The 15,485-nt window shown below is 31.1% G+C and overlaps 1 protein-coding gene and 1 long non-coding RNA gene across 2 annotated transcripts in view; one reads left to right on the top strand and one right to left on the bottom strand.

The window, feature by feature from the left end:
* Positions 1-15,485, top strand: part of LOC126735222 (acidic mammalian chitinase-like) — a 40,826-nt gene that overhangs the window by 13,010 nt on the left and 12,331 nt on the right. The gene's annotated exons all lie outside the window — the stretch shown is intronic.
* On the bottom strand, positions 308-1,311 carry LOC126735127 (uncharacterized). Its single transcript, XR_007660332.1, has 3 exons — positions 1,226-1,311; positions 704-1,150; positions 308-625 (listed from the first exon to the last, which is right to left on the bottom strand). It is a non-coding gene; the product is annotated as an uncharacterized LOC126735127 (long non-coding RNA).

The following is a 15,485-nucleotide window of genomic DNA, read 5'->3' as shown; positions in this document are numbered from 1 at the left end:
TAACAGTTGGTAAATAAAAAATTAAAGGAGAACCAAATAGGCGCCACGCCACTTAGTTGTTCTAAAACTAAGAAAACTTCTTACCTGATTATTTTAATTTCAGTAAAGATGTTTTGGACTATGCTATGGAAATTAGAGTCATCAGCAGCAACAGTTCCCAATAACAACTCATTTTATTTACACAAATCCTTTATTTAACTTTATAACAATATTAATAAAGCTATAAGTAGTAATAAAATTTAATTATGAAAATTTTTATAACGTTAGTAATTAAGAATGTCAATGAGGCGGGGAGGACCTGAACACATAACCCAAGGTTATATGGGCTTCGGACCTGTGTCCAAATCCCACTAGTCACTCTCAATTAAACAGAATTATTTAAAAAATTAAAAAAAAATTAAAAAACTGGTCATAATTCACCTGGTCTCCAGCTACAGGGAGCTTCACCAAGGTAACTGGTTGTCTCGATTGTGAGATATGCATGCTCAGATAGAGGTTAGATTCTCCTTGTGGAGAAACCAGGCTGTTCTGGAGTCACTCGTGGAGCGTCACAGAATTCAACACCATCACACCCTCAAGGCGAAGCAATCGAAGAAGGAAAAAAGAAAACCGGAAAACGAAAACCCTGAAAGGATTTTCTAATGATAATAGCCAAGTCACTGGCACGATGCCGGTACTAACAAAGAAATGGTCCATCACCCACCTTGCTAATTTTCTAATCAAATCTTGGACATCCTGCCAAGAAATTACCAAATCATGTCAAGATGAGGAAAAAGAGGTTCCATTAAAGCCAAATTAACCAATATTTGAGGTGACTTGCATCTTCTTTGGTTGCGCCACAAACTTTTACGTGTGCTCCTACCAAGACACGGGAACCAAAACCACGGAAATGACAATTATTAAGAAGCGGAAAGATTAGGGTATTTCCTCAAGCTAGGTAATCCGCGTAGCGACACTAGGACTACCAATATACCGGACACGTGTTCCACTTATTAATTTGAGATGAGCAATAAAATGTATTTTAAAGTTGAAGAAGTAGTCCTTTCTTGCAGTGGAGTTAGTAGATCAATGGGTAACTAAATATACTTCGGTCATCTTCCACTAAATTTATTTAAAAAATATTAATCCTACATGTCCATCATCAGGGATACTATAAAAGAACCAAGGAAACTTATACGATATAGATTCAAATTGCTAAATTACAAAAGGTATTAAAATTACTTACACAAATTAAGGGGTTCCGTCAATACATCTTACAGATCTAGTGCCTCAGACAAGGTTGAAAGGTTAAAACGACTAAACATTATTAACTAACAAATAATTGGACGTTGAAGACATAAAACTTACATTAAGATACATGAGAATTAAACCAAGCATGGATTTACAAAAACTTTAAAATTACATTATTACGACAATAGGATAATTGTTTTGTAAACAAGAACTGAGAACAAAAGAACCATATAAATTTTCAAACAATAGCGTGCGCCTTAATTAAAGCGTTGATTGAATAATAATATATCAAATATTCAATCAACGCTTAAAGTATGGTACCTGTAATTTGCAAAAATAGATTTCAATAAGTTGGCCACAGATGGCGGTACTGGAAATGATACTTATAAATAAAATATAAATGTTTTTGACTCTTTAATATGAGAGAATGAAAAGGCGTTATAAATGAGCATTAAAATTTAATGAATTAAAAAAGTGTGTAGATGAATGATTTATTTGATCATTGACACATGTAATACCATTATTCTGTATCGCTCTAGTTATCTCTAAAATTTCTAGTAAATCTTGTTTACCCCATTCTCATGTATCTTAATGTAAGTTTTATGTCTTCAACGTCCAATTATTTGTTAATTAATTAAGCTTTTTAGCATTTTGTGGATGGCATTTTTATTGATTTTTAGTCGTTTTAACTTTTTAACCTTGTCTGAGGCACTAGATCTGTAAGATGTATTGACGGAATCCCTTAATTTGTGTAAGTAATCTTAATACCTTTTGCAATTAAGCAATTTGAATCTATATCTTATAGGTTTTCTTGCTCCTTTTACAGTATCCCTGATGATGGACATGTTATACGTCCGAAACATGTAGGATTAATATTTTTTAAATAAATTTAATGGAGGCTGACCGAAATATCTTTAGTTACCCATTGATTTATTAACTCCACTGCAAGAATGGACTATTTATATACCGGTATATTGGTAGTCCTAGTGTCCCCTTGCGGATTTCCTAACTTGAGGAAGTACCCTAATCTGTCCGCTTCTTTTTGTCTATTGACGGAACCCCTTAATTTGTGTAAGTAATTTTAATACCTTTTTGTAATTTAACAATTTGAATCTGTATCTTATAAGTTTCCTTGGATCATTTATAGTATCCCTGATGATGGACATGTTATATGTCCGAAACATGTACGATTAATATTTTTTAAATAAATTTAGTGGAGGATGACCGAAGTATCTTTAGTTACCCATTTAAATATATTTTAGTTATATTTCATTAGAAATTGTTGGTTTATTTACTTGATAATTAAAAACAAGTGATATGATTTATTTAAGCAATTTATGAAGCATTGACTTAATTTTAATAAAATGAATTTAAGGAGAAAAATAAAATGCTACAACTTGCCAAAGACAAGGTTTCGATCGATACATTTCAATAAAACCGCTAATTATTTGATTACCTTTATTTCACGCAATTTTAACTACGCGAAAATTATACTTTTAAAAAATTAATAAAATTAAACTGAGAAATGTACAGTGAACTCCCACACAAGTAATTTCATTTGTCTCAGTTCAACTGTTCTGAGACTGAAATATCCACACACGTGGATGTCAGACTGTACAGTTGAATTGTCCAGTTTAAACTATTAGTTGAAACTGTAAGCGTTGATTGAATATTTGGGATATATTATATATATATTCAATCCAAATCTATAATTATATCCAAATATTTAATCAACGCTGTAAGTGTGTGGCCAGACTTACATCTCCAACCTCTTGTATTTTACTAGGCTTGGTTTTCTCACGCTTCCAGCTCTGCATATTCTTGTGCTAGATATTTTTGCAAAAAAACACTTTTTTAATACTAATTGTTATAATAAAGACACGTCTATTGTTACTAGGGAGAGAGCTGCACTCTGTCCCAACTGATCACTTTGCGTCTTTCCGCTTTTGTAGGTCTTTAACTTTTGCCGCTGTTAAAATATATCCGGTATTTTCCAAGTTAAGTCATTTATTACCTTGCAGAACTCGTTAAAAGAAGTTGATCTATATAAAAGCTGCATAATAAGAGAGTTACTTCATTATTATTTTAAAAAAATCGTGATTAAGTTAAATGGTCACCGTTTTTACAAAACTTCCACGACTTTTTACAAGCTGCAAAAATAAAATCCTGGTGTCCACGAATTAGATAACAAGAATTTTCAGTGCACTCTTAAAGTTATTACGGAGTATTTTCTGCTCCATTATGATTTATCAACTCTTTTAAATAGCCTTACTAAAACAAATCGCGTAACGTTAAATCTCGGGGAGCTAGGAGGCCAAGAATGAGTCCGTTGTGCCCTATCCATAAAATGGAAAACTTATTATTTAGATGTTCATGAACTTTTCGTCTAAAATATAGTGGAGCCCCATCATGTAGGAACCACATATTCTGTCTCACATTTAGAGGAACATTTTCTAATAATCGTGGCAGATTTTGTTGAAGAAAATCTAAATAAATATCGGTTATTCAAGGTTTATCATACAAGCCCAAACATTTAACGAAAATCGATGTTGAGAATTAGATTTTTTACAGCGTGTGGATTTTCTACTATCCGAGCATGATTGTTGTGGAAATTTTGCACCCTATCTCGTGAAAATGTGATTAAGAGCAAGTTTGTAATATTAAAATAATAAACTAGATATAAAGAAAAATTCCACTTTCCGACTTAATAATTCTAATAATGATAAAATGGTTTTCGCTCGTAGGAAAAATAAATAAAAGTTACAATATGTTACTTCTCAGGGATCACAGACACGAACGTAGGCGAAAGACCTATCGATTTTATTAGAAAATAACTTTAAAACAAACATCGGAGATTTTCTGTAAGTATTTTTCGCAAACGTCGGGGCGAAAACAACTTCGGAAACAAAAAGTCAAAAGCGATGAGCTTTTGTACAAAAAGTTGCGAGTTGTTCGACTTCCTTGAAAGACGAACGACTGTTTGCTTGATGGATCGGGTGCGGTAGTTATTGCGAACTTTCGTAAGCAATTTTGGTTTTGTCTCAATTTACAGGATTTAATATTTTCTTTTCTTTTTTATCTTGATTTTATTTAAATTAAGAGAAAATTGTAATATTTGATTCAAACTTGAAATTGAGATTCATAAAACAATTACAATATAAGTAAATCAATCGCATGATAATTAAGATATAGTTTTTACTATGTTTTTATGTTTGTCACTAAAATTGGAAATAAAAATGGGTTTTATTTATTTAAGGACTCTAGTAAGTAGATGTGGAACTGAATTGGTTTTTTCATGTGTAGTCCAAACAACTTTTCATCGCTTTTAGGCAACTGAACGGTTTATTAGGCAGCAGGAATAATTTCTTGTTTCTGTCAAGCAACTGGAGTAATTTTTTTGACGTACCTAGGGATTGTCGATTTTAAGTGAAAATGCCGTAAAAATACTTATTAGTCTGAAAAGTGCTAGCTTTTAATTGCTTAGAAGTACTAACCTATAATCTAGTTGATGAATAGGCCTGAGCACATTTAAGACGGCCTAAATAAAAATATAAGTGACCTTTACTGCCTAAAAATTACTTAAAATTGAGAAAACTCGTTTTTTTTTATTTACTACACACGCTTACATTAAACACAATGGCTAAAGACTACTAGAAACACATATTTACACTGTATTTATTTCGGTTTAAAAGTCCCGCCAATATTCATACTTGAACTGGCTTACCGCCTTACTTCCGCGAACCGCTTACTGCCTAAGCGCGCCTAGAGATGTCGCGAGTTGTGCCCGCTGTATATTCGCGGGTATTAAGACCGTTATAATCGAAAAAATTTCCTATTCTTTTCGGCACTCGGCATTCTAAACTGCTTTTTATGGCTTTCAGGTAGTTGGTCTCTTTTTTAGGCAGCAGAAATAAATTCTTACTTCTTCTAGGCAATGGCAGATTGGTTACCACAACAAAAATATTGGGTGTTAAAGATGACTACGCATTATCTAAGAATATTGGTGGATTTATGGTTTGGAGTTTCCACTCTGATGTTTATTCTAGTCTTTGTGGTGCAGGAAAATATCCTCTGATTAATGCTATTTACACTTCTTTATATTTTGGTAGAAAATTTTTACTGTTTATTGAAGTGTTATCACTGCTCGATTTGAGATCATCTTTTCATATCTGGGAGTGGAAATGGGAGTCTTCTCCATTTCTTCTAAAAACTGGAAAAAATCAGTAATTGACTTCTTATTTAAATGACTTTTTAATTAAGGTAGAATGAAAATGCTGCAATCTTCCTCCACCCACTTATTAAACATGATTCAGCCTTTTAAAATTCCCGACATGTTTCGGACACAGCGGTGGCCATCATCAGGGGATACTAAAAGGAAATTTCTAAAAAGGAGACTTCTTAATTATTTGTAAGTCATGATTTTTATATCTGCTTCGACTCCTCAGAAAGACAATTTGCTTGATCAATTTGGTCAAGTTTGGTTATGTTCTTATATAAAAAATGTATTTTGTATAAAAAATATCAGCAAGTCCACTTTGACAATCAATAATAACTTCAAATTCTTTAGTTCAATCATTGAATTCTGGGACTTATTATTAAACAGGTTCTTAGCGATCATCACCAAGGATTCAACCAATTGTTTTTGACCTCCAGAAGATCTTCTCTGGATATAATTTAGTAAGATCTGCTTCATTAACCATTAATATGTCAAAAATCTATTCTTTCATAATTCTTGTGATTACGCTAGATATAAGAGCTGATTAAGGTTCAAATAAATTGGATGTTTAATTATGTTGCTGAAAATACTTATTATTCATATGATTTACCCAAACCACCAAACGTCATAAGTCGCAAGATTCTGGAAAAGTTTCTAAATTATGAAGTAAAAATTGAAGCCTAATTAAAAATTGTGAAGCTATTACAGGTATTTTGCAATAGTCTAAATCTAAGGGCAAAAGACTCTCTAACACAAGCTTTTCACAGTTATTTTGACTAAGTAATAAGATTATAACTTTGAAATTGACGATAAGAATAAAGTTTTTCATAAACCTCTTTTAAATATCCAACTGATTACCTGAAGAGATCTTCTGGATATCCAGATGGTAGACTGAATTCTACAAAACTATAAAGTAACTAGTACACTTAAAAAAATAAGAAATAAAATATGTTTCTTTACACGTCAAACTCCCTCTGAAATAGATCCTCTTTACATCTCACATCTAGTGTCTAAATAAACTTACATATTTGTCGATTCTGAATCAAGTCATTCTGGTTTCTTCCAGATAATTGAAATAATAGTTTGACGTATTTAGGGATATCAATTTTAAATCTAAATGTCAGAAAAATACCCACTTATCTAAAAAAATTCCAGAGTTGTCAATTGCCTACATGCAATAACGTACCAAATGCCTAGAAAAATAAGAAAATAATCTTAAGAAGAAAATGCTCTTTCTATCTTAAGAGGATAAAAAATGACCTAACTAAAAAAAATATATCTGTAAATATTAAAAGTGAAAAAATAACTTCACATTACATATTTTTCATAAAAAAAATTACACATTTTTTTCAAAATCTGGAAAAGACTCAGTGTTTGCTTTATGATAAAACTTTGTAATAATTTAACAAATATGCGGCAAGTATTAAAATTTAGGTAAACATTGTTTTTATTGTACTGACAAAAATAACAAAATGTTGCAAACAATACGTCTAGACTCTAGAGGCATCTATGTTAAGTAGGTACACGTAAAAGTCGACACAAGTCAGACTAAGGTATCCATAAATTATGTAAAATTGAACAAAGAATGATAAGGAACTCTTACGTATGTGTATTGATAAAAACAATTTTTTTTGATGAACAAGAATTTATTAATTTGGTATTTATTTGTTTATGAGGGCTAATTGAATGAAAAAATCGTATGCTGTCAAAGTTACCTCTATTTATTTTAAAAACTTCCAAAGGTTCAATTTCAACTCCTTCTGAGAGATATGAAGGATTTCTGTATTGGGTCCTAGATCAAAGCTATAACCTGACTCCAGAATATGGTTAGCGAAAGAAGAATTGATGTTTGTTTTAAAATATTGTTATTTCTGGTAATGAGTCTGAGGTATTTAATTATTCTGACCTCAATTCTCCTTCGCTTTAATCCATGTAGCAAACTTATTTTACGTTATTTAAGCTATTCGAGATGATAACAATACATTCGGAAAACACGAGAGCTATTGCTGGAACTCTCTTTGGGGTTGACTACATGTTTTGCTAAATTGTTCTATGTACTAAAACATACAGTGCATCCCAAAAGTTATGTCTAAATTCATTTAAAATTCAGGGGTGTGTTCGAAAAAAAAACGCTCAGACCTGTCGATTTTTATTTCAAGTTGCGCATTTTTGTACGTAAACTTTGTATATACAGGTTTTTTATTTCATCTTTGAATTTCGCGTAAAATTTATCGTATGTATCGAAAAAAAGAAGATTCATATAACAAATAAAAGAAAGAACAAAAATTAAGTTAAATGTTCAAAATGGTTGCCATTCACGGCTTGACAATATCCAAGGCGATCAATAAAGTCTCGTTGCACATTTTCAATAATTTCCGGAGTTATGGCGCGCACTTCTCTGCGAATTCTCTCTTTCAAGTCGTCTAGATTATTTGGCCTATTAACAAATACCTTCGGCTTCAGGTATCCTCACAAAAAAAAGTCCATTGGTGTTAGGTCAGGCGACCTAGCAGGCCATTCGACGGCTTGATTCCTCTCCTTCCTATCCACCGATTGCATGGTTTGAAAGGTTTTATCCAAAAATGTACGCACAGTGGCAGCATAGTGCGGAGGAGCGCCATCTTGGTGGAAAATTAGTTCTTCTCCAGGATAGTCTGGGTCCAATGGATTTGGAAATAAAGCTAGTAATGCTGGAACTAATTTAAATTGGAGAAAATCGAGATACACTTGTCCCGTTAAAGTCTGTTCAAAGAAAAAGGGACCTATTACTCCTTCGCGCACTATTCCACACCACACATTTAGTTTTTGAGGATACTGGGTGTTTTTCTCCATCAACAGAACGTGGCTTCATCGGAAAAAATAATATTTGTTACTAAATTATTATTTAGATTGCACATGTTTTGTAAGCGTTCACAAAACTCATTTCGCCTATCGAAATCGTCATCAAATAACTCTTGCACAGGAATAACTTTGGAGGGGTGATATTAGTGCTTTTTAACTAATCGGTGAACTATAGATTTCGCTATGTGTAAATTTGCCCCAATCTGCGACAGAGGAGTGCATGGATTTTTCTTCCAAAGAAAGCAAAACGTCAAGTTCTTGATTTTCATCTCGAGCAGGAGGACCAGATTTCGGCAGATCTCTAACATGACCGAATTCTCTAAACTTAGCCTCTATTCTATTTACTACCCTATGAGTACGTGTTCAAACCCAACCATGCACAGATTTCTATTTTTTCTCGTTAACTTTACCATTGTGAAAATCGCTGTATAAAAATTCGCAGAGATAAGGTGACTCGTAAACTGTAACTCGTAATCGAACTCGTAAGGTGAACTTAAATAATAATGTTTGCTCGTCTTTTTTTCGATAACTGTTAACTTTAGGTATAGGACATGATGCATGAAACATACGTAGAATTCCACGCGAAATTCAAAAATGAAATAAAAAAAGGTGTTTTCATTTGAAAAAATTAAGTTGATGGTCGTAATTTATGTTTGAGCAACCCTGTATATACAAACTTCACGTACAAAAAGGCGCAATTTAAAATAAAAATCGACGGGTTCGAGCGTTTTCTTTTCGAACACACCTCTGAATTTTAAATGAATTTAGACATAACTTTTGGGATGCACTGTATACTAGGATTTAATTTTGATTCATTAGAATGAAAACAATTTAGTAACACTGGACGAGACGTTCCAAAAATAAACAAGAGTGCGGTATGTTTTAGAGTTTTATTATTATTTATAATTAGAAGGTCTAGAAATGACAGAGAAGAATATTTCTCTATTTCGTAGATCCCCCAGATCTTTTCTGGCTCAATTAAATATCGTAAAAATATCATTGTCGTTCTTTTAGTAATCCACTTCAATTGTCTTAACTTTTAAGGGTTAAGTTGGATTAGGTTGGTAAGGATAATAATAATCAATGGTGTTCAAAGTTTTTTTCTTAAAATACAGGTATATTCCACTTTTTACAGTTTAACGGAAAGCTTTGATTTTTCTGTTCTAATATATATTCGATCTTTACCCGGCTGTAAATGAAGCTTTTTGGTTAGGGAATTTTTTAATATCAATTTAATAAATCTTCAGAATTCACTTACTACACTTTTGGACGGCTATATCCACGACAATTAATTGTAAAACCCACAATAGTAACAACATTATGTATTCTCTTAGATGTAATTTTTGTTTCGAATGTCCTGCTGATTTCTAATAAGGGTGTTTTACATGCAGATAATGTATCTGACCTTAAAATGATATATTGTGAATTAAATTTATCGAAATTATGCTGCATTTCCAAACTTGTTAAATATCGTTGTTTTAGAAGCTTTAGTGTATACATTTTTAATGCCGACATGCGCAATTTACCTTGGAATGTTAAAATAAGTATGGTGAATGACATTGTTCTACTTCTGTTTAATACGCATGCGCTTATTCGAGAATTCCGCATTACAAAGTCTAGAGTACGATGCCTCACAGAAAATCTAAAGATTTTTATGAGACAAAGGCATACGTACATACATTTAAAAAATCAAATCGAAGAGAATTGGAATATTTACCAAAATAGCGCTTGGGCTAAGGTTCGGAGAGAGAAGGGGAAATATGTTGATTCACTATTTATAAATAAAATGAACCCTCAATAGTTGTGGAATGCGCAAAATAAATTTTGATAGTTGTAAAGACAATAATGATTTAAGTCCATCTTTTCTGTCACATCTTAATAAAATAAATAACTTTTTTGCTCTCTTGTTCAAATCAGTGCAGACCGTCATAACAGGGTGTCTTATTACAATCAGATTTTTTTGGGACGAAAATTTTATTTACTTTTTATTTGACAAGTACGGAGGAAGTTAATCAAGTTTTAAATAATATAAAATAACAAATGCTTTAGGCATGAATAAAATTTTTCCAGTAATGCTGAAGTATTGTAGCCCATTTATTGAATTATATTTAACACATACTCGTATAATACCAGATATGCAATGCGGCTTTTGAAAATATTTTAACACTTCACTAGCACTTTGTAACTGATAATATATTTAGAGCTAGGGATAAAAATATGCATAGCATATTGGTGTTGTTGGATTTGTCTAAAGAGTTTGACTCCATCAACCATGATTTGTTATGTGCAAAGTTTAAATACTACGGTTTCAATATGGGTTCATGTTTGCTATTAAAATCATATTCATCAAATAGATTTAAATTTTTTTTTACAACTAAGTATTACCTTCGTTGTCCCTCAAAGTTCTATTTCGAGACGTTTACTCTTTGTAATTCATACTGCAGATATTTTAAATTCGCTTAAGTATTTTAAGCTGCAGGCGTTTGCTGGCGATACGCAAATTTATTATTCTTTTGATCACAATGCCTATAATGAAGCAGAATTCCTTATGAATGAGCAAGAATGCAAAGAATCATAATTTAAAACTAAATCCTAATAAGTCCCAACATTATTTGGTAGCAAAAAAATCAAAAAGATTTTTTAAAATATAGTAAAAATGTTAATATCAATAATACGAGATTACAATAGGTAAGCTCTGCTAAAAACTTGGAAGTGGTTTTAAATGATCAACTCAGATTTAAAGAACACTAATTATTTTAAAGTAAGTATTTATAGTAATTTAACTAGTGAAAAAGCAAAGTTGTATGAGAACAATAGACGTTATGAATCATTTCTAGTAACTTTATTATTGTCAGTCAAGTGTTAAGTTGAAACATTGTTCATTCCTGACAAAACATTCCTGGTTCGGTAGTAGCTATTAGAAGTAGACTGCGCCAGTTCTCTATGCCAAGTTTTTATTTTCTTTTACAGCTCTGTATAAAATTGGTATTCAGAATAAAAAGCATTACTTATTTATTTATTTAAATATCTCAGCAAGAAATGGAGAAAAGTTCTCATGGCTAAACCAGACCTTTGTTAAAAAAACGACTCTCTAACTGAAGAAATTTTGAAGAAGCACAAAATGAACTAAAAAGCATGAGTCCAACATCAAGCTTTTCTCTGATTACAACAATACTATCATCTATCATACTATCTAGGAAAAAGATTCGTCACATTAAAGGATATAAGTCAGAATTGAGGTAGTATTCGGAGAGTTGATTGATTGATGAATTTTTTATACAAAAAAGGTTAATTAAATGTAAAAGAAGGGGGTCACAAAGATGTTATGTAAGAAACTATTTGATGAACAGGACAGTAAATCTTATGAATGTTTGGCAAATACTGCAAAAGCGGAGTGGAAGGGTTTATAGCAATAAATTTTCTGTCAGATATGAAGAAATGCTGAAGTATTAAAAAGCGTTGTTAATGGGTAAGTTTTAATAAAGAAGTAAATTTAATAGTCAGATTTGAGTTTAAGCAATAGAAGGTGTCAGAGTTTAGGTCATTGTTGACTTTTGACATATAATCAATCCTATTCATAATTATCATACAATTCTCTTCATCAGCATTGATTAAAATCGAATTATCTTTTTCGATTTTACCTTTAATGTTTTTTAAAATTTGGTAATATTTTTTAGAATTGGATTACAAAATTCACTTGTTTTAAGAATTTGTTCTTATCCGATAATAAGTTGTTTAGACACATATCTCTTGTTAGTATGGGGTAAATTAAACTGAGGGTGAGAAAATATTCCTTGCCTGTCCTTTTGACATATTCCATTATGTAAAAGAGTGGTTAATTCGAACTGAAGACTATGTGATATACTAGAAATTTAGAAATATAAATATTTTAATTTTTGCTCTATAAGAGCAAAATTAAAGGCTGCGGATTTCTTCATGCATCTACGTTTTTCTATCAATAGCCAAGCTTTCAAGCTGAATCAGAATACTTTTGTCATGTGTTTTATATAGTTCTGGTAGGCTTTTAGTACTTATTAGAAGTTTATGCTTTCTGTTTTAGTATCTGATGATGGCTATTACAATAGCCGAAATGCATAACATAATGTTATGTCAGACTTGCCTGAAAGAAATCCAATCGACTAAAAAAATTGAAACCCTTATTGCGCCTAGAATACGCTTCTATTGACCAAACTAAATGTCATATGAGCTGAATATTGTATATGTTGATGACTTTCTTCGGAACTTAAAAATGACGTCATTTGGTTAATTATTTAAAATTAATTATTAATTAAAAGACAATATCTTACTTGTGGTATTTCGAAGAAATAAAAAATGTCCGAATCAAAAGTACAAATTACTTTTTTTGTTCAAAAAAATAAATAAGCTTAAATTCTCGTCATGTGAGTCATTTAGCGTCATTCTTTGTTGATGGGCATGATGTCTTGCTAGATCATAGAACGACGTCAGCAATAAATTTATTATTCTTTAAACGACTTAAATTTTAGTAGTTTCCTAATCCTTCTTACAAGATCCAGGACATAGAAAAAATAAACTAAGCTGAATATAAAGAAATAACCGATAAGCAACTTATCTATATTTTTTTAAGGATTTATTAAATAACTTTGGATTAAATTGAATAGTTTATAGATTTTATAGTACAATAAAAAAAAATTTATTGTTATATTTTATTTGTAAAGTATAAATACTATTTTAGTATTATAGCAGTTTAATAATGAGAAATAGATATGCGTCTAATTTGTAATATAATATTGTTATTTTTATGCTTTGTTCATTTAATTAGAATCTTGACACTAACAGTACTTGATAAGGCTATAAATTCCTGAGAAAATATAAGACTTATAGGAACGATAATGTTTACAAGCTATATGTACTATTATTTCTATCCATACAATTAGCTCATTAATTTACAATATTTTCCTTTCTCTAAAAAAAATTCTTATATTTTACGATGTTTTCTTCAATAAATTAATCTATCCTAAGCTATCTTAATCCACGTAAGAAATTAAAATTTCTAATGAATTTTTTTATGGAGAGTAACTGAATGTAAATAAATTATCTGATGAAAGGTTGTTTGATTAGTAAAAGTATTTTGACTACAATGTACAGAGAGAAAAATAATTTATAACTAGTTTTATTGTATCATGGATCAGAATTTATATCATAGAAGGAAATTTTTCATTATAATTTTTTGGAATATTTGCTACTTCTATTTCGATCTTTTTAATCAGAATAATTATTTGGCAATAGCATGATACCTTTTTCCACTTAAGCTGTAATGTACTTACTAGGAAAAAGAACACTTGGAATATCTTCTTCTGGTAAGTAAATCTTTTTATTCCCATTCTCATTCTCCTTACCTCTTCGATATCAGATATCATAAGGTATGATCGAAGTTGATTGAATATTTGGTTTATAATTTATATCAAATATTCAATCATAGGTATGATCTTGAAAGTATTCAAATTTCTTGCCATTTCAGAAGTAATTTTTTCTTACTTCTTTTCGTCGTCATCTCCTTTTAGCCATATTAACTTGCATTATTTGGTTATCTGTTTAGATATTTAATTTTCTTAGAATATTAAATAGGCATCTAAGCAAATAAGCAATATTATGATATTATTATAATACGACATACGCCTAAAACCACATTACATTCATAGATAAACCAGCAAACTTTTAATTAAACATCAAAATCGCGGTGAATAATGTACTAGCAATTCGCTGCCAACTCCGGGATTATAAATCGAAACTCTATAAATAGTTTTCCCTAATAGAAACTATAATGCTAAATATATATGCTTGTAATGATGTGTCAACACATTTATCAAATTTGTTTATTCATGGAATGGACGCATATAAAACGAGCGAAAGAAAGGGAATTTAAATAAGCTCCTTTAAGTGCCGATAGCGGTGAGCTTATAAAGTTTTTTGATCACTCTCCAAATAGGGAGCTTACATGGAGTGCCGGGATTTAAAAGCACTTAACGAAGAACGGGCGCAACGAGGAATACCTAATGAATTTGTTCGGTTTTCTTTTATTTGTTTGGTTTTACTTATCGTTACAGTTAAATTAGGTAAGTTACTTAAAATAAGGATCTTTTGCATCTGTTAGGGACAGGTTTAGAATTAACATAAGGGAATGCCTTAGAATATCAGAATGATGCTGATGATGATTGTTGGAAAACGAAACATAGAATACAACATGTGTAAAATTGAAAAGGTCGTCATGAACTCAGACACTTTTGCAATGTACACGACATAATAAATCATAGCTTAAAAAAGAAACGTGGTAGTCATCGGCTCATATTATCATGCTGTTTCGAATAAATATCTGTTAAAGGTATAGGTTTCGGCTAATCATGAAATAATCCCTTAGTATGCCAGGTACTCATTGATACCAAGTTGTTGATTCTGATAATAGTTTCCCATAAAGGAAACGTAGAATTCAACATGTGTAAAATTTCAAAGGTTTTTATGTACTCAAAAACTTTTGATATACAGATGACATATTAAATCATAGCTTAAAGAAAAAACGTTGTAGTCATCTGCTCATATCTCCATGCTGTTTCCAATAAACATCTATTAAATGTACAGGTTTCGGCTAATCATAAAAGAACTCTTTAGTATACCAGGTTCTCATTGATACTCATTCCTTGATCATAATGGTTTTTCAAATCCGAAATGTAGAATACATGTCTAAAACATCAAAGGTTTTCATGGGCTCAGAAACTTTTGCTATTCAGATAACATATTAAATCAGAGAGAAAAATTAAAGAAGAAGCGTGGTAGTCATCATATTATCTCCATGCTGTTTTCAATAAACATTCTAGGCAAAAAGATATGGGGTCATTGGGACACTTGTTAAAACCAACAACAACTAAACTAATATAGGCCTTTTTTCTCAACTGTAGTTTCTCCTTATTTGCTTCTTCGATACCTTAGTACGAGTGAAATAGCAAACAATTATTTTTTTCAACTCTCTGAAGTACAAGATAAGATCCCATGAATACGTGTATCCAGGATTATCTTAGTAGAGAAATCTTTATGCTGGATGGTCATAGTGATGAGGAAACTGCTGGAAAATAACAATACTAATGAAACGAATTAACAGGTTTTAATTGATTGAAATTTTTTTCCATTCTCTGTATTAGAATGCAATTCGTTACTCAGTACATGA

The sequence above is a fragment of the Anthonomus grandis genome, chromosome 4 (assembly GCF_022605725.1).
Source record: "Anthonomus grandis grandis chromosome 4, icAntGran1.3, whole genome shotgun sequence".
NCBI classification, from domain to species: Eukaryota; Metazoa; Arthropoda; class Insecta; order Coleoptera; family Curculionidae; genus Anthonomus; species Anthonomus grandis.
This window is presented reverse-complemented; position numbering and strand designations above follow the sequence as displayed.